Source organism: Erithacus rubecula, assembly GCF_903797595.1.
Source record: "Erithacus rubecula genome assembly, chromosome: 11".
NCBI lineage: Eukaryota > Metazoa > Chordata > Aves > Passeriformes > Muscicapidae > Erithacus > Erithacus rubecula.
Window position 1 is genome coordinate 6,819,435 of NC_136663.1, and position 12,476 is coordinate 6,831,910.

At 37.6% G+C, this 12,476-nt stretch overlaps 1 long non-coding RNA gene across 2 annotated transcripts in view; it reads left to right on the top strand.

Annotated features, from left to right (window-relative positions):
* Nucleotides 1–12,476, top strand: part of LOC306806303 — a 256,396-nt gene that overhangs the window by 21,898 nt on the left and 222,022 nt on the right. For both annotated transcript variants that reach the window (XR_013775442.1, XR_013775443.1), the window contains exon 2: nucleotides 2,185–2,249. This is a non-coding gene — a long non-coding RNA (uncharacterized lncRNA). The remainder of the gene's footprint in view (nucleotides 1–2,184; nucleotides 2,250–12,476) is intronic.

The window sequence follows — 12,476 nt, forward strand, 5'->3', positions numbered from 1 at the left end:
TCTTGGTGGTTGTGTAGCTGGAGCTTGAAATCAAACTCTAAACCAGTGTAGTGCAGGTAGAGTGTGGTGCCATTTACACCTGAGCTGCTGTTAGCAGGCTGAAAGGGGCTCTCAGCTGCTGTAGCTCATGTTTTGGCTTTCAAACACAAGTATTTGCATGTGTCTGCAGTTTTGCCCTATTTAGCAAATGTCATTTTAACAGTGGATGAGAAATTCCGACAGAGTCAAGATGTATTTTGAGCCATAAAAGTGCATATTTGAGCATAAAAGTGCTCTGGGTAGTTGATTTTTCACCTGCACAAGAAACTGGAGGGGATTTTGATCTTGAGAGAGATCAGAGAATATTTTGCTGCCCTGCATTTGGAATCAGGGGAGTGAAGGTTTTACCCTCTGTATCTCTTGCTGATCAGCAAAGCCCAATGCCAATGCTGTAGAAGGATCTTCATCTCCTAGGAAGCAGGAGAAAAATTCAAATAACACACTTGTAAGAGCACCTAAATATATGATGAGCATTTAAAATGTTGTTTTGCACTCTGTATAAATTTGTGTGCTAAGTGAAAGAGAAATGTGTTGAGACTTTCAAACTGTGAGGTGTTGTTCTTATATAGCTCAGATGCACAAGTTTCCCTTAATTAGCAAGGTTTTGTGTAAAAGGATAGTGACCCAAAGGTTCATAGCTATTCCTGTAATTTGATTATAACTGTAATGCCTGTGTGACACCTTCCTGCCTATGATGTTGTGTGGGATCCTGTGTGCAGCTACAGCTCTGGGAAGTTCTATATTAAACTCAGTGCTGTGGTTACTTGGGAATTAAATTACTGGAAGAGTCTTGGACAAAAAAGTACATGGAAGGATTTAAGGCAGAACATGGCAAAGCAAAGGCTGCAATTATCTGCAGCTGAAAACAAGTCGCTTTTAATATGTCCATTCACCTAAGAAGGGAGGGAGAATTACAGACCACGTGCTCTTTCTCTCCCTTTTTCTATCATTTCTCTTCTTCTTTTTCCTTTATACAGTTTATCACCCATAATTTCAGGATGTGTTTTGTTTCTTTAAGCTGTTTTATCTATAGGCTTATGAGGTCAGTCATGTGTGAATTCTTTTGTTAGTCACCTCACCTTTTGCCTTGATGATAGAAAATTGATCAGGCCTAAAGTACAAGTTCAATAGACAACCCCCTTGGTCCTTTGTCTAGGAGAATAGCTACCATTGAAGGCCATGAGCAGGTTGCTATTAATATGACAGCCTGCTCTATCTCCCACTGTAATTTATAATGAAATACCTAATCTCCATTATTTTGATCCAAGCAGGCGATCCCATGAAAAAGTCTTTTCATCCAGTTCCCAATGGCAGTTACATGAGAAATGGCAAACCAATAATTTTTGTCAAGTTTTTTAAGCCAACAGAAATGCTTTTCCACTGCTACAGTTTCAAAAGGCACAGATAAAGCTCATTCACTGAGATGAATGAAAAAGCCATCTGGGGTTTTTCTTTTTGACTTCCTTTCCTTTTCTCCATCCTTGTAATCAAATTTGAGCAAAATCAAATGGGGCTTTCTATGAAAGTACCTTTTGTTGATCTGAACGAGCTGGTAATTTACAAAATACCCTTCCTTTGTGAGGAAGGCTAAAGAAAAAAAGAATCAGTAGCTTTTAAAGCTGGGCCTTGGTGGGACTCTAAATGCAGTGAAAGCAGTCTGTGTTGAGAGATTGAAATGCATTTCAAAGCCAGGCCTGAGTCAGGGTACAGGGAAGAAAAAACCTATGTGCATTTTATAAGAAGAAAAACCTGAATGGGAAGGGGAAAAGAGAGAGAGAGAGAGAGAGAGAGAGAGAGAGGGAAAATCTGGATAATACATTAATCATTATTTTGGAAATTGTCTTCCTTACTGACACATACTGCGTAACTAGTGATTGAGAACTTGGATTTTTGTTCTATTATAGGCATCTCAACATTTGTCTGTGCTGCTTTAAAGTTTGAGAGGCAAGGATCCTTGAACACTGCTGGACTATGTTTTAAATGTGTATATATATTTTTTTCAACTTTGCTTTTTGTGGTTCTTTTTCCTTTTTTTTTTTTTTTACCTTGCCTGCAAAGTATTATGAGGAAAAATACTTGCAGGAAAGCTGAATTTATTCTTTTTGGCATGCTAATGTTTATTTTTATTGTATTTCTGCTTACCAGATTTCCTAGGGGTAATTATTTCCCACTGACTCAGACCACAGGACAGTGTGAGCACGTAACAAATAGTAAGTTTATGTCTTGTTTTTTATTATTTGTATTTTATGATTAATATGAAAAAGCTGAGAATGTTTGATTAGTTGCAAATTCAGTATTTTAAGAATGCTATACAGCTGTATGAATCTATTAATGAGAAATATTGATGTGGTTTAATGCTTATCATCTCTGTTACTTAATATAACTGTTTAGTGAGATAGAAATAAGTGCATTGTCCTGCATTGAAGATAAAATATCTTGTGAAATAAACATTAATTTTCATGTTATATGCAATGATGTGAGCAAGCCTAGCCCACATTTTAATCTTTTCTTATTTACAGGCTTGCTTAGAATGCAAAATGTTTCTGCCTTTCCAATTCTGTTTTGATTCAGGATATAAATGCATTTAAAAACAACTTCCTGGCTGCTCAATATAAAATATGACCGGCAATTTTAGAGAAATATTGGCACTCATAGTAGAAACTCTGGGGTTAATTTTTATTTTTAAGAAAGCTTCTCATGGTATTTTTACCTTGACTTGTGCTGTATTGTGGTAGGAAGAGAGAGATATGAATGTTACTGATTAAAATCTGGTTATTGTTGCTAATGAAGCACTGGTAAAATCACAGGGGCTTTAAAATTTTTATTTGAAAGACAAAACTTGTAAATAATGTAGAACTCTGAAATTTCAGTTATAAGCTGTTTGGTTTAGAGGAAATGATATGAGACATGATTTTTTTGTGTTCCTTATGCATACGTGTGGACAATGTTGTGAAATCTTTAAAAGCAGAGTATTGGAAATCAGGCTGGGATAAGTCTTTTGCTGTTTGACATTACCAAAAATCCCAGGTCAACCATATCAAGTTTGAGTGTGGTTTCCATGAATGAGATGCCAAATTATTCAATAAATAGTTTACAAAGTATTTTCTTCTGCATACCCTGACATCTGATTGAAGTGGAAAATGTCAAAAAGCTACTTTTGTGGCTGAATTAATTTCCCACTTCTAGTTCTTGCCATCCTATTCACTTTCAATTTCCTTCAGGATTTGTTTTCTCACATGGTTTTGAGCCATTTGCTGCCTCCTAATGACTGACTTATAAAACAGCAAACATGGAAAATTTCCAAAAAAACTTTTTCTGGAGCTATCACTGCTGTACATTTTGTAATTGTCTACCATTTTTTCATATATTTATTATTGATGAAGAAATTTGTGAATTTTTAATGATTCAGCTCTGTGATATTTATAGCAGAACATCAAGAGAAATACAGGATAGAGTGCCCTAACAGGAAACTTTCCAATGCTGAGTGGAGAAACAAAGACACGAGTGGTTGACTTTATTTATTTAGATAGTGCAAGAATCTGTGCTTTCCCAGGCTGGCATTCCAATATCATAGGGCACTTCTCTTGGTTAAATAATTGTCTCCTTCCCTCCCCTGTTTGAAAATCATAATTAATCTTTGTTTAGTTATTTGGTCTTTGCCCTTCATACCCTCTTAAACTTTAAGACATAGTCTTCATCAAAGACATTGTCAAACCTATTGGATTTTAACTGATTATTTAACAAATAAAGCAATAACAAAGCAAGATAAGATCCCTCATGGTTTTATCCATGTATCAAGACTTATCTACTTACTGTGTTCTTACCACAGTGCAAGAAATTTTATGACATATCAAAATACAAGTATTTAGAATTATATGGGACATAGAGAACATAGATTTTTCTTGATGTAATCTTTCCCTTCTCATGAGGTCTGTAAGCAGTACAAACGCCTTGAATTGGGATGAGAGGGTTGAACAGAGCTCTGACTTTGCCCCTACTATTTATGTATATTTGTGGATACTCTCTAAACTTTTCCCTGCATGGAGTTGCACTCCATGACAGCACTCCATGCTTGCCTCAATATTTGTAAACCACTGCAAGGCTCTTACACATGGGTTGGATTTTACAGGAGAATCTTCATCTGTGCCTGATTTTGAGTTTCCAAGTTTTATGCTTGAACTTTTCAAGTCAATCATGTTTTGCATTAGAGTACAAGGAATTAGCATAATAAATTACTTGCAGTATTTTTTTAAATAAAGATCTTCCATTATTTTAATCATCTTTTGGGAAGGTTTTGTTGCACAAAATACTCATACCAACAAACAATTTCACTTTCTATTTGAGAATGTGTATAAATGTATGTTTAATTTATATTCATAATTTTTATAGTCTTTTATTTGAATCCTTGAGAGGAGTTTACAGTAATGACACAAAAAAAATGGGGGACTGAAGTTATTTAAAGAGTTGACAAGTGCATCCTCTGTTAGAGAACATAATCCAGTGCAGCATAAACTGAACAAGGAAAGGTAGTGTGACAGGTTAGTGGCACCATGAGTGAGCTGCTGTATCTGTTGAAGTGATTGTTGAATATAATCAATAGTTCTACTGCCCATGCCTAAGATGTTTTATCAGGTGGGGATTTGGGAATTGGATGGGGACTGGAAAAGATTTTCAAAGAACTTTTCCGTGTCATTGTTTTTATCATCTTAAACAGCAAGAGATGGGAACAATAGTTCCTGGGTCTCACGTGCTCACTAGGGTTCTACATTGCCTGCAAGAAACACTTTTCTTTCCAGATAAATTTTTGTCACTGAACACTAAAGTGAACTCAGCATTAGTGAATATACAAATCAGCTTACAAGAACTGTATTCTCATAAAGATCATAAGAAAAAGCAGATTTAGGCAGTGTCTCACCTAGAGAGAGTCCCTTAAAAGAGAGATAAAGGAGAAAAAGGCTACAGAAATATGTGGGATTTGGAATGAGTATAGAGTGTTAAAGAAGAGATAAGAGAAATTCTAGGAGTGGTGGATGTTGTTGAGGTAAGGAAAGGTCATTAACCTTTCCATGTCCCTGTGCCCAGGTCTTCTCCTCAGGGTCCTGACCACCTTTTAAATTGACTGTCCCAGGGCTGAGTGCTACATTTAGTAGAAATTGATGTCTGTGTTCACATTATCCTAAAAACTGCAATTTTAAAAATTGATTTTTCTCATCGTTGTTACCGCACAGTGTGGTGAACTTAAAAGAAACACAAACTTCTCTGAAGAACTGAAGGGAGATTTCCTACTCAGGCACTGATGAGCAAACTGCCTGCAGTGCTGCTGGACAATCCTGGTTCAGTTTTTTTCTGCTGGTGACCCAGCTGGGGGAACAGTGGCATTGCTGGTCTCTGAAGAGTAAAGTACCATGCACAGTGTTCCCTTTTAGCCCATCAAGTCCATCCCTAAATATCTCAGGAAGCTTCCAAAATTGTGGTGGTAGTTTAGGGGTGGGACATCAGGATGAATGCATTTAAATACAGCTGAAAATACTACTGTGGTCACTTAGCACTGTTGCACTAATGGCATTTGCAATACATTGTGAGTTTGGTGTAGTCAGGTCTATAATGAATATCAAATTTGTTGCTCAGCATGAACTGTGTGATAAAGTGTGTTTTAGGAGGGTTTTGTGTGATTTTTGTGGGGATTTTTAATCAGCTCATTCCTTGTGGTTTTATAGGTAATAAAAATACCTCAGAAAATTCTTGATGTTATTTTGGGCACTTACAAGGACATACCCCTTAGTCATTTGGTCAGATCTGATTGTGGGTAGCAAACTTTTCATGTTATATGAAGGGTGATACAGAAAGAGGTGTTCTTGGGGAGTATTTCTCTCTACAAAATAGTCCAATAAATTACTTTATATAACCCATTGCAATCCACCCAGAGACTAAGAATGTACAAGACTAGAGAACTAGACTATAAAAAGTTTTCATCAAACTAGTCTTTAAAATTATACTTATATTTGCAGATTTCTTGTAGGGTATGTTGCCATCCTGTAGAGCAGTGAAGTTTGGATAACTGCTCTAAAATACTTTCTATCAGTTTTATCCTTTGGTTTGAGTGGAGCAAAACACTGAGGGCAGAGCACTGGAATTTGTTGTAGAGAGTAAGAACAGTAATGTGGTCATTGCCCCCAACAGCAGAGCCTGGTTTAATATTTTGTCTTCACTTCCCTGCCAGTTGGGCAAAAAAAGGTTCCAATACTATTCTTGTAGTTTGATGCATAAGGAAGACATTTTTAAACTGACCATTTGTTATTTAGCTGTTATTATTTATTCAAAGATCCTAAAATCTGTGGTACAGTGGGGTTAGGGATTGTAGTCTCTTTTTTTTCCTGGTTAATAAAGCAGACCTGGGAGACACACAGATGATTATTTGTGGCTTCAGCTTCTTCAGGGACTCTGTTTTAAAGGGCATACCTGCAGCAGCATGAAATTGTTCAATACTTACAATTTGTCCTCAGTCTTAAAAAGCTGGAAGATAAGAACTATAGGAGAAAGGTATCTTGTAGCCACCCCCTAAAAAACCTTGATCTGAAATAGGATTCAAATGTAAAATTACTGTTTGCTACAAGGCTTCCACACTGCTAGGCTGCTTTTCACCTCAGAGATCTCCACTGGGATCTCTTCTAACTGATTCTGGGGGTGGAAGTTGTGCACCCATGTTAATGCTGAGGCATGTCCATTTCAGTATCAAGTATTCAGATTCAAGTGCTTGTAGCCCTGAAGATGGTATTTCTGATTTTAACTGGAGAGCATCCCTTTCACCTTACATAAAAACATAATACTGTGCAAATTAGTTTTGTTGCAACCAGTCTGTAAAATGTGGGATATTTAGAATAGTCATACAGGGCACTGTGTTTTGTTGGATATCATTCATCCTTCATTCTTCCAGTGATATCCTGCTCACAGAGATACCAAAGGCTCCAGACAGAGTCATTCCCTGTGCCATGATGTACAGAGAAGCCACAAGGGCACCTCTGCCTGTGCCATTTTCTGAGCAATCCCACTCAGTCCCAAACACAGCTCCCTGTTAGTCCCAAACAAATACTACATGTTAAAGTACAGGGAAGCACAAGCTGGTGGTCTAAATCCTGCTTCTGTGTCATAGACAAAACCCCCACAACTAATTTTGAGATCATAACATGTCATGCTCATTTTGCATTTTATTCACATTATATATTTTATGTATGTAACTCCATCTTAGACTCCTTTTTTGCAATAGTCTTTCTTTAAGTATTAGGGAGTAGAATTTGATTGAAATCACCAAGTTCTAGACCAGGGGTTTATGGGGATGTTTCCTGTTCCTTTTATTTCAAATTGAGAAATGTTATGATGTACCAAAAATGTGTCTTTTAGGCTTTTATAACTTTTTTCTTTTTTTTTTTTTTTAATATCCCTTTTCTACACTGTCTTGTCTTTCTTTACTGCTGTGCATCTCTGAGAGCTTTCTAGGCCACTGACTGATGGCTTTGGTGTCTGTTTATATGTGCAGTAAAAGACACAGTTCTTGGCTGGAGATTCTAGGTGCTTCTGTGCCTTTTATCTGTGAAAGCAAAACAGTATTTTTATGCTAGCCTAAAAATAATTGTAACAGGAAAGTAATGCCTGACTGGCAACCTTAGAATCAAAGGATCTATTTCAATTTAGGAGATTAAGGCAGGATAGGTTCATAGCCAATAACAAATTAAAGACTTTTTATCATGCTGCAGCAAATCTTCTGAGTGTTTTGGAAATGTGCTAATTATAATGTGGCACTGTTTTACAAATGTAACCTTTCAATCTGTGAACTTGATCTTGTACTGTCAGTAAAATATTTCTGAATCTAATGGGAGGTGGTACAGCTGTGTGAAGAGCTCTGGAAATACTTGCCCTCTTCTAGCATTGTATTTGTCCACTTCTAGGATGTGTATTTGCTGTGTGAAGTGGTTGTTGTTGGCCATTCTGTGTCTCAATGTGTGATAAGAATTCTTATCATTCTTTGTTTCAGAAAGAAAAATAATGGACTAAAAATATTAGACTAGGTTCCATCATGATTGCATTGCTGATAGACCTGACAGTGTATGATGGTACCTCTTCAGAATCCTGCAGGTGGTTGAATTTCATCCATTCATGCATGCAGAAAGCACAAACCCCATCCTTGTGCAAAAAATGCCCATTTAGAGCTTAAGGAAGCAAATCCTTGTAAGAGCTCTGTCTGTTCTAGCAGCTCTTGTGCTCTAATGCCTCCTGTTTCCTCTGCTTGAGCATCTCTGAGGCTTTTCTCATTGAAGTTTTGCAGTGCAGTCTCTCTGGTGTCCATCAGGCCAGGTAGATGTGAATTTTCTTATGCATGCTGCTTTCAGAGCAGGTCAGTTAGAAGCAGCAAATACACAGGGAGCAAACATGGACTAACAAGAAATTTGAAAACTATTTTATAGAACAGGTATGAAGATTACTGACTAAATAATGTCTGGAAAGTGTTGTGGTATTTGAAGCAGGGAAAATTAAAATAGGTGACAGAAACTGTAATCTGGAGGTTTTTTCCCCCTGTTAAAAGCACATGACGAGGGGTTGAGGTGTCACTTTGGTTTTGTATAGATTTCTTATAGAATTTCAGCTTAAAAGTGTTACAACATAAAAGTTCTTTTGAGTGTTTTTTCCAGTTGTCTCTGTTTATGGAAAAATCATAGCCTCCATATGCTGGAGAATGTATGGGAGATTAGTAGCATACAAAAGCAGATATAGAAAATTGTTGAGTCAGTGTAAACCCTGAATGGATTTGCAGCAGAGAGCAAAGTTTAGATGTATTTGATTTAAAACAGAATATGCAACATCTTTTTTTTCCTTGCTTTCAGGAACTTGCCGTGTAAATTCACCCTATTACAGCTAAATGAAAGAGAGGAGTTATAAAATGAAAAGTAGCTGTAATGCACAGATTGAATGTTTGGGTGGGAGTGAAAGTAGGAGTTACTGGGTTGGAACAGATTCCTTAAGATCTGTCACATCATACCATTAAAATAAAGAGCTAGACATAGTAATTTTAAAGGGATATTGTGTAAAAGTTGGGAGATATTAATGCACTAAAATACATTGATGGATTCCAAAGTTACGGTCTGTTATGTGTATTATACTGACATAATAACTGCAGATAGCAAATACTTGCTGTGGGTACTGCATTGCTTGTGAAAGGAAAGATTACACAGTGTGAGGAAACTGTGATTGCATCAGCTCCCTGTATGGGTGTCCTTGCAATTTCATTAGGTTTGTTCCTGCTTGGTTCCCCACAGTGTCTCATCTGGGCACCTCACTGTGCCTGTACTTGCAGGGCCCCACCTTCCCATTTTATTGTGGGATCCTTGGATATGGAAATGTATCACAAAACATCTGAGGAGAGGGGTGAATTCAACTCTGTCTCCCAGCACTAAATTCTGATCCAGCCTTCCTCTGTCTTCCATGGAGAGCCCATCTCAGCTCACTGTGAAGTATTGGAAAGCCTTTGCTGACTGTTCAATTTGGGCTGATAAGTCCCATTGTATGTCACAAAAACCTAAAGAACTGGGAGGAAGCATGCAACCTGGATTTTCTGCAGTGCAGAATTTCACCAGATATATTATTAAGGTGGTGCAATATGCATCTAAAATGATATATAAAATACCTGAATTTTAAAGCAATATCTGCTGCTTGTTCTTCCATTTCTTCAATGTTTTGCAAATTGTATCAAGGAACACAGCTGCCTTAAAAATCCCTTTTTTAAGGAAAGCAGAAGAGAGATGCTTTTAAAATGAATGTGAAGGTTCTGATACATATTTAACAAAGCCTGGGAACTTGGAAGTGTAGACAGCCATTGTCTTGTCTTAACCCAGCAGTGTGGTAAAGGATATAGTGTCAGATGTAACTTTGAATTTTCCTGGCTTCTGTCACTTCATATCACAACCTCAGCATTAGTAATATACATTTTTTTTGTTGAGGAACAATAGCTAAAAATGTATTTTGACTAGTAAAATTAAGAAGATGACACGTAAATCATAGAAGTTCACTGTGCAACAGTAATGTGTGTCATTTTTTTAATACAAGTGTAATTCTGAGTACATGGTAGTTACTATCTATAGCTACAGAAATATCACCACCTCCTGCCTTTTGGCAAGCAAATGTATTTTAAGTTTTATATATAGATTACACAATGACAGAGAGGGTAAAACTTTTAGCTGAGCATTATACTTTAGTACAGAGAGGGAACTAAATATAGTCACTGTGTCATCACAGCAAGGTTGCTTTGTGGCAAAAATACAAAAAATAAACCAGCAGAGATGTACATTACTGCTGTTCCACAGTCATTAGAGACAGATGAAGCTGGCTATAGAAGCAGCTGATTACAGGAGATCCTATCATGAGTGATAACAATTGAACCTGAGCAATGTCATTTCAGCCTGTTCTGTTAACTTTCAAATTGTTCTCATTAATCTGTTTTGAACAGAGGTTGGAGATTTCACACTGTGGGAGGGATGTACCTGTTAACCTTAATGAGCCAAAGGAGTACTTTTGACTACTTTTGGCCACTTTTTCCTCAAGTGCAGCAGCTCTTCAGACTCCTGTACTTCCCTCTAAGCAAGCAGGAATCGAACCCATTTGCAAAGGAAGGAGAAAACAAAAGGAATCTGATAGCTCAGGATGGCTGCCCTGCTGTTCAGCTCTAAACTGCTCCCTGTTCTTTCTGTCTTCTCTCTCTCCCTCTCTTCTCCAAGAGGAGGACATGGCTCAAGGACTGAAACTGCAGGTTTCATGCAGCTCTAGGAGGCACTGATCCCACCATGGGGAAAATTATGCTGTTCCAAAGGCTAGGTGAAGGTGGGTAATTGGGAAAGGGAAAAGCTGTCTTTTTTTCTGGCCAGGAAAATGAGCAGACATTAATAAATATAAGATTTACAATGGGTTTCTGAACTCCAAGCCCCAGATAGTCTGCAAGAAAAGGTCTTTTAGGAGCTTGTGCAAAGCTCTGTTGGATCAGGACACTTGGACACTGTCAATTATGTGATTTTTCTTACACAAGCAGAGCTACTTGGTAAAAGCAAGAATAAAACATTACAACCTGCATTTTTGTTTAATTGAGTTTTTATTAATTTGTGGGCTTGTTGAGCTATGATACAGAACAACTGGGTCAAGTGCTGGCAGTCAACTGGGCTGTCCTGCTTCTGCTGCATTCAGCCAGCAATTAAACTCTCATTTGAGGTTCAGGACCTGATCTGCCCCTCCCATACTAGGGCTTTCCCCTTCCATGAGAGCATTTCCCAGTTGTGAATCATGATATATTTGCAAAATAGAGCAATTTTAATTTAAATGGGTGGTACTGCCAGCTAGCACATTACCAGGTGATTATAGTCCCTTCATCTGGGATATGAGAGTGTAAAACTCCTCCAACAAATGATGGCTACTTTTATAAGATCTGGATAGGGCTTTAATGGTGGAAATGCAGCATAAAAAGAAGCATTACCACCTCTAGCACCATCTTGTGTTTTCTCTTAAAATGAAAGGGGAAGAGGGTTTCTTGAGCTCCATCAGAAACTACAAACTGACCTGTAGATGTGTTAGTCACTCTGAACATGACATTGACTAGCACAGAGACTCAACCACAGAGTTATTTAGGCAGATCCTAATTAGGCCTGCTGAAGAATAAGGAAAGATCTGCCCTGATTTGATCTGTGAGAAATAAGGGATGATTTTCCAAGCTTGGGGAAAACATGTGCAAGTTTTAGTTGTATGGCTTTTAAACCTCCCAGAGATTTGCTTCTCTGTATATAGTACCTGTTTGTAGTGTGGTTTCCTCTGGGGTTTTATTGCTGGTGTTTGGTTTTGTTCACTAAGACTAAATTCCACAAAGATATCTGCCTGCTTAACTGTCATTTTCCTAAATATATAAATATATTTGGAGATCTGGTCCAAAGAGCCTGATCCTGTAGGATCATGACACATCCCAGTCCTGATGCTGAAGCACTGGAGTCTTAACTCATGTGTGGAGTAGAACAAGGTCACATCCAATGCAGAAACTCTGTCCTGTGTGTGAGATCAGAATCACCATGGTTACTTATCCAGTATTTGCGTGCTCTCTCTCCTGCTCAATCTTTCTCTCTCTATTTATTTATTTATTTGCTTACATTTTTTGTGTTCTGGGGAAGGCAGAACCTAAACCTACAGTGTAAAACAATTTTCTTTATGAAATAGTGGCAGGAGCCTTTTGACTGTTTATTGCTTTGCAGCAGAGATGTATCTGTGAGTGCTGGAGCTGCTGCTGTTCACCCAGAACCAGGTTCTTGATCTGAACATGGTTCTTCACCTGCCTGTAAAGTGAGAATTGTTTGCTTTATCAATATAAAATAGTTATTGTTTGCATCACCATTTCCATCTTATTATGGAATGGAATG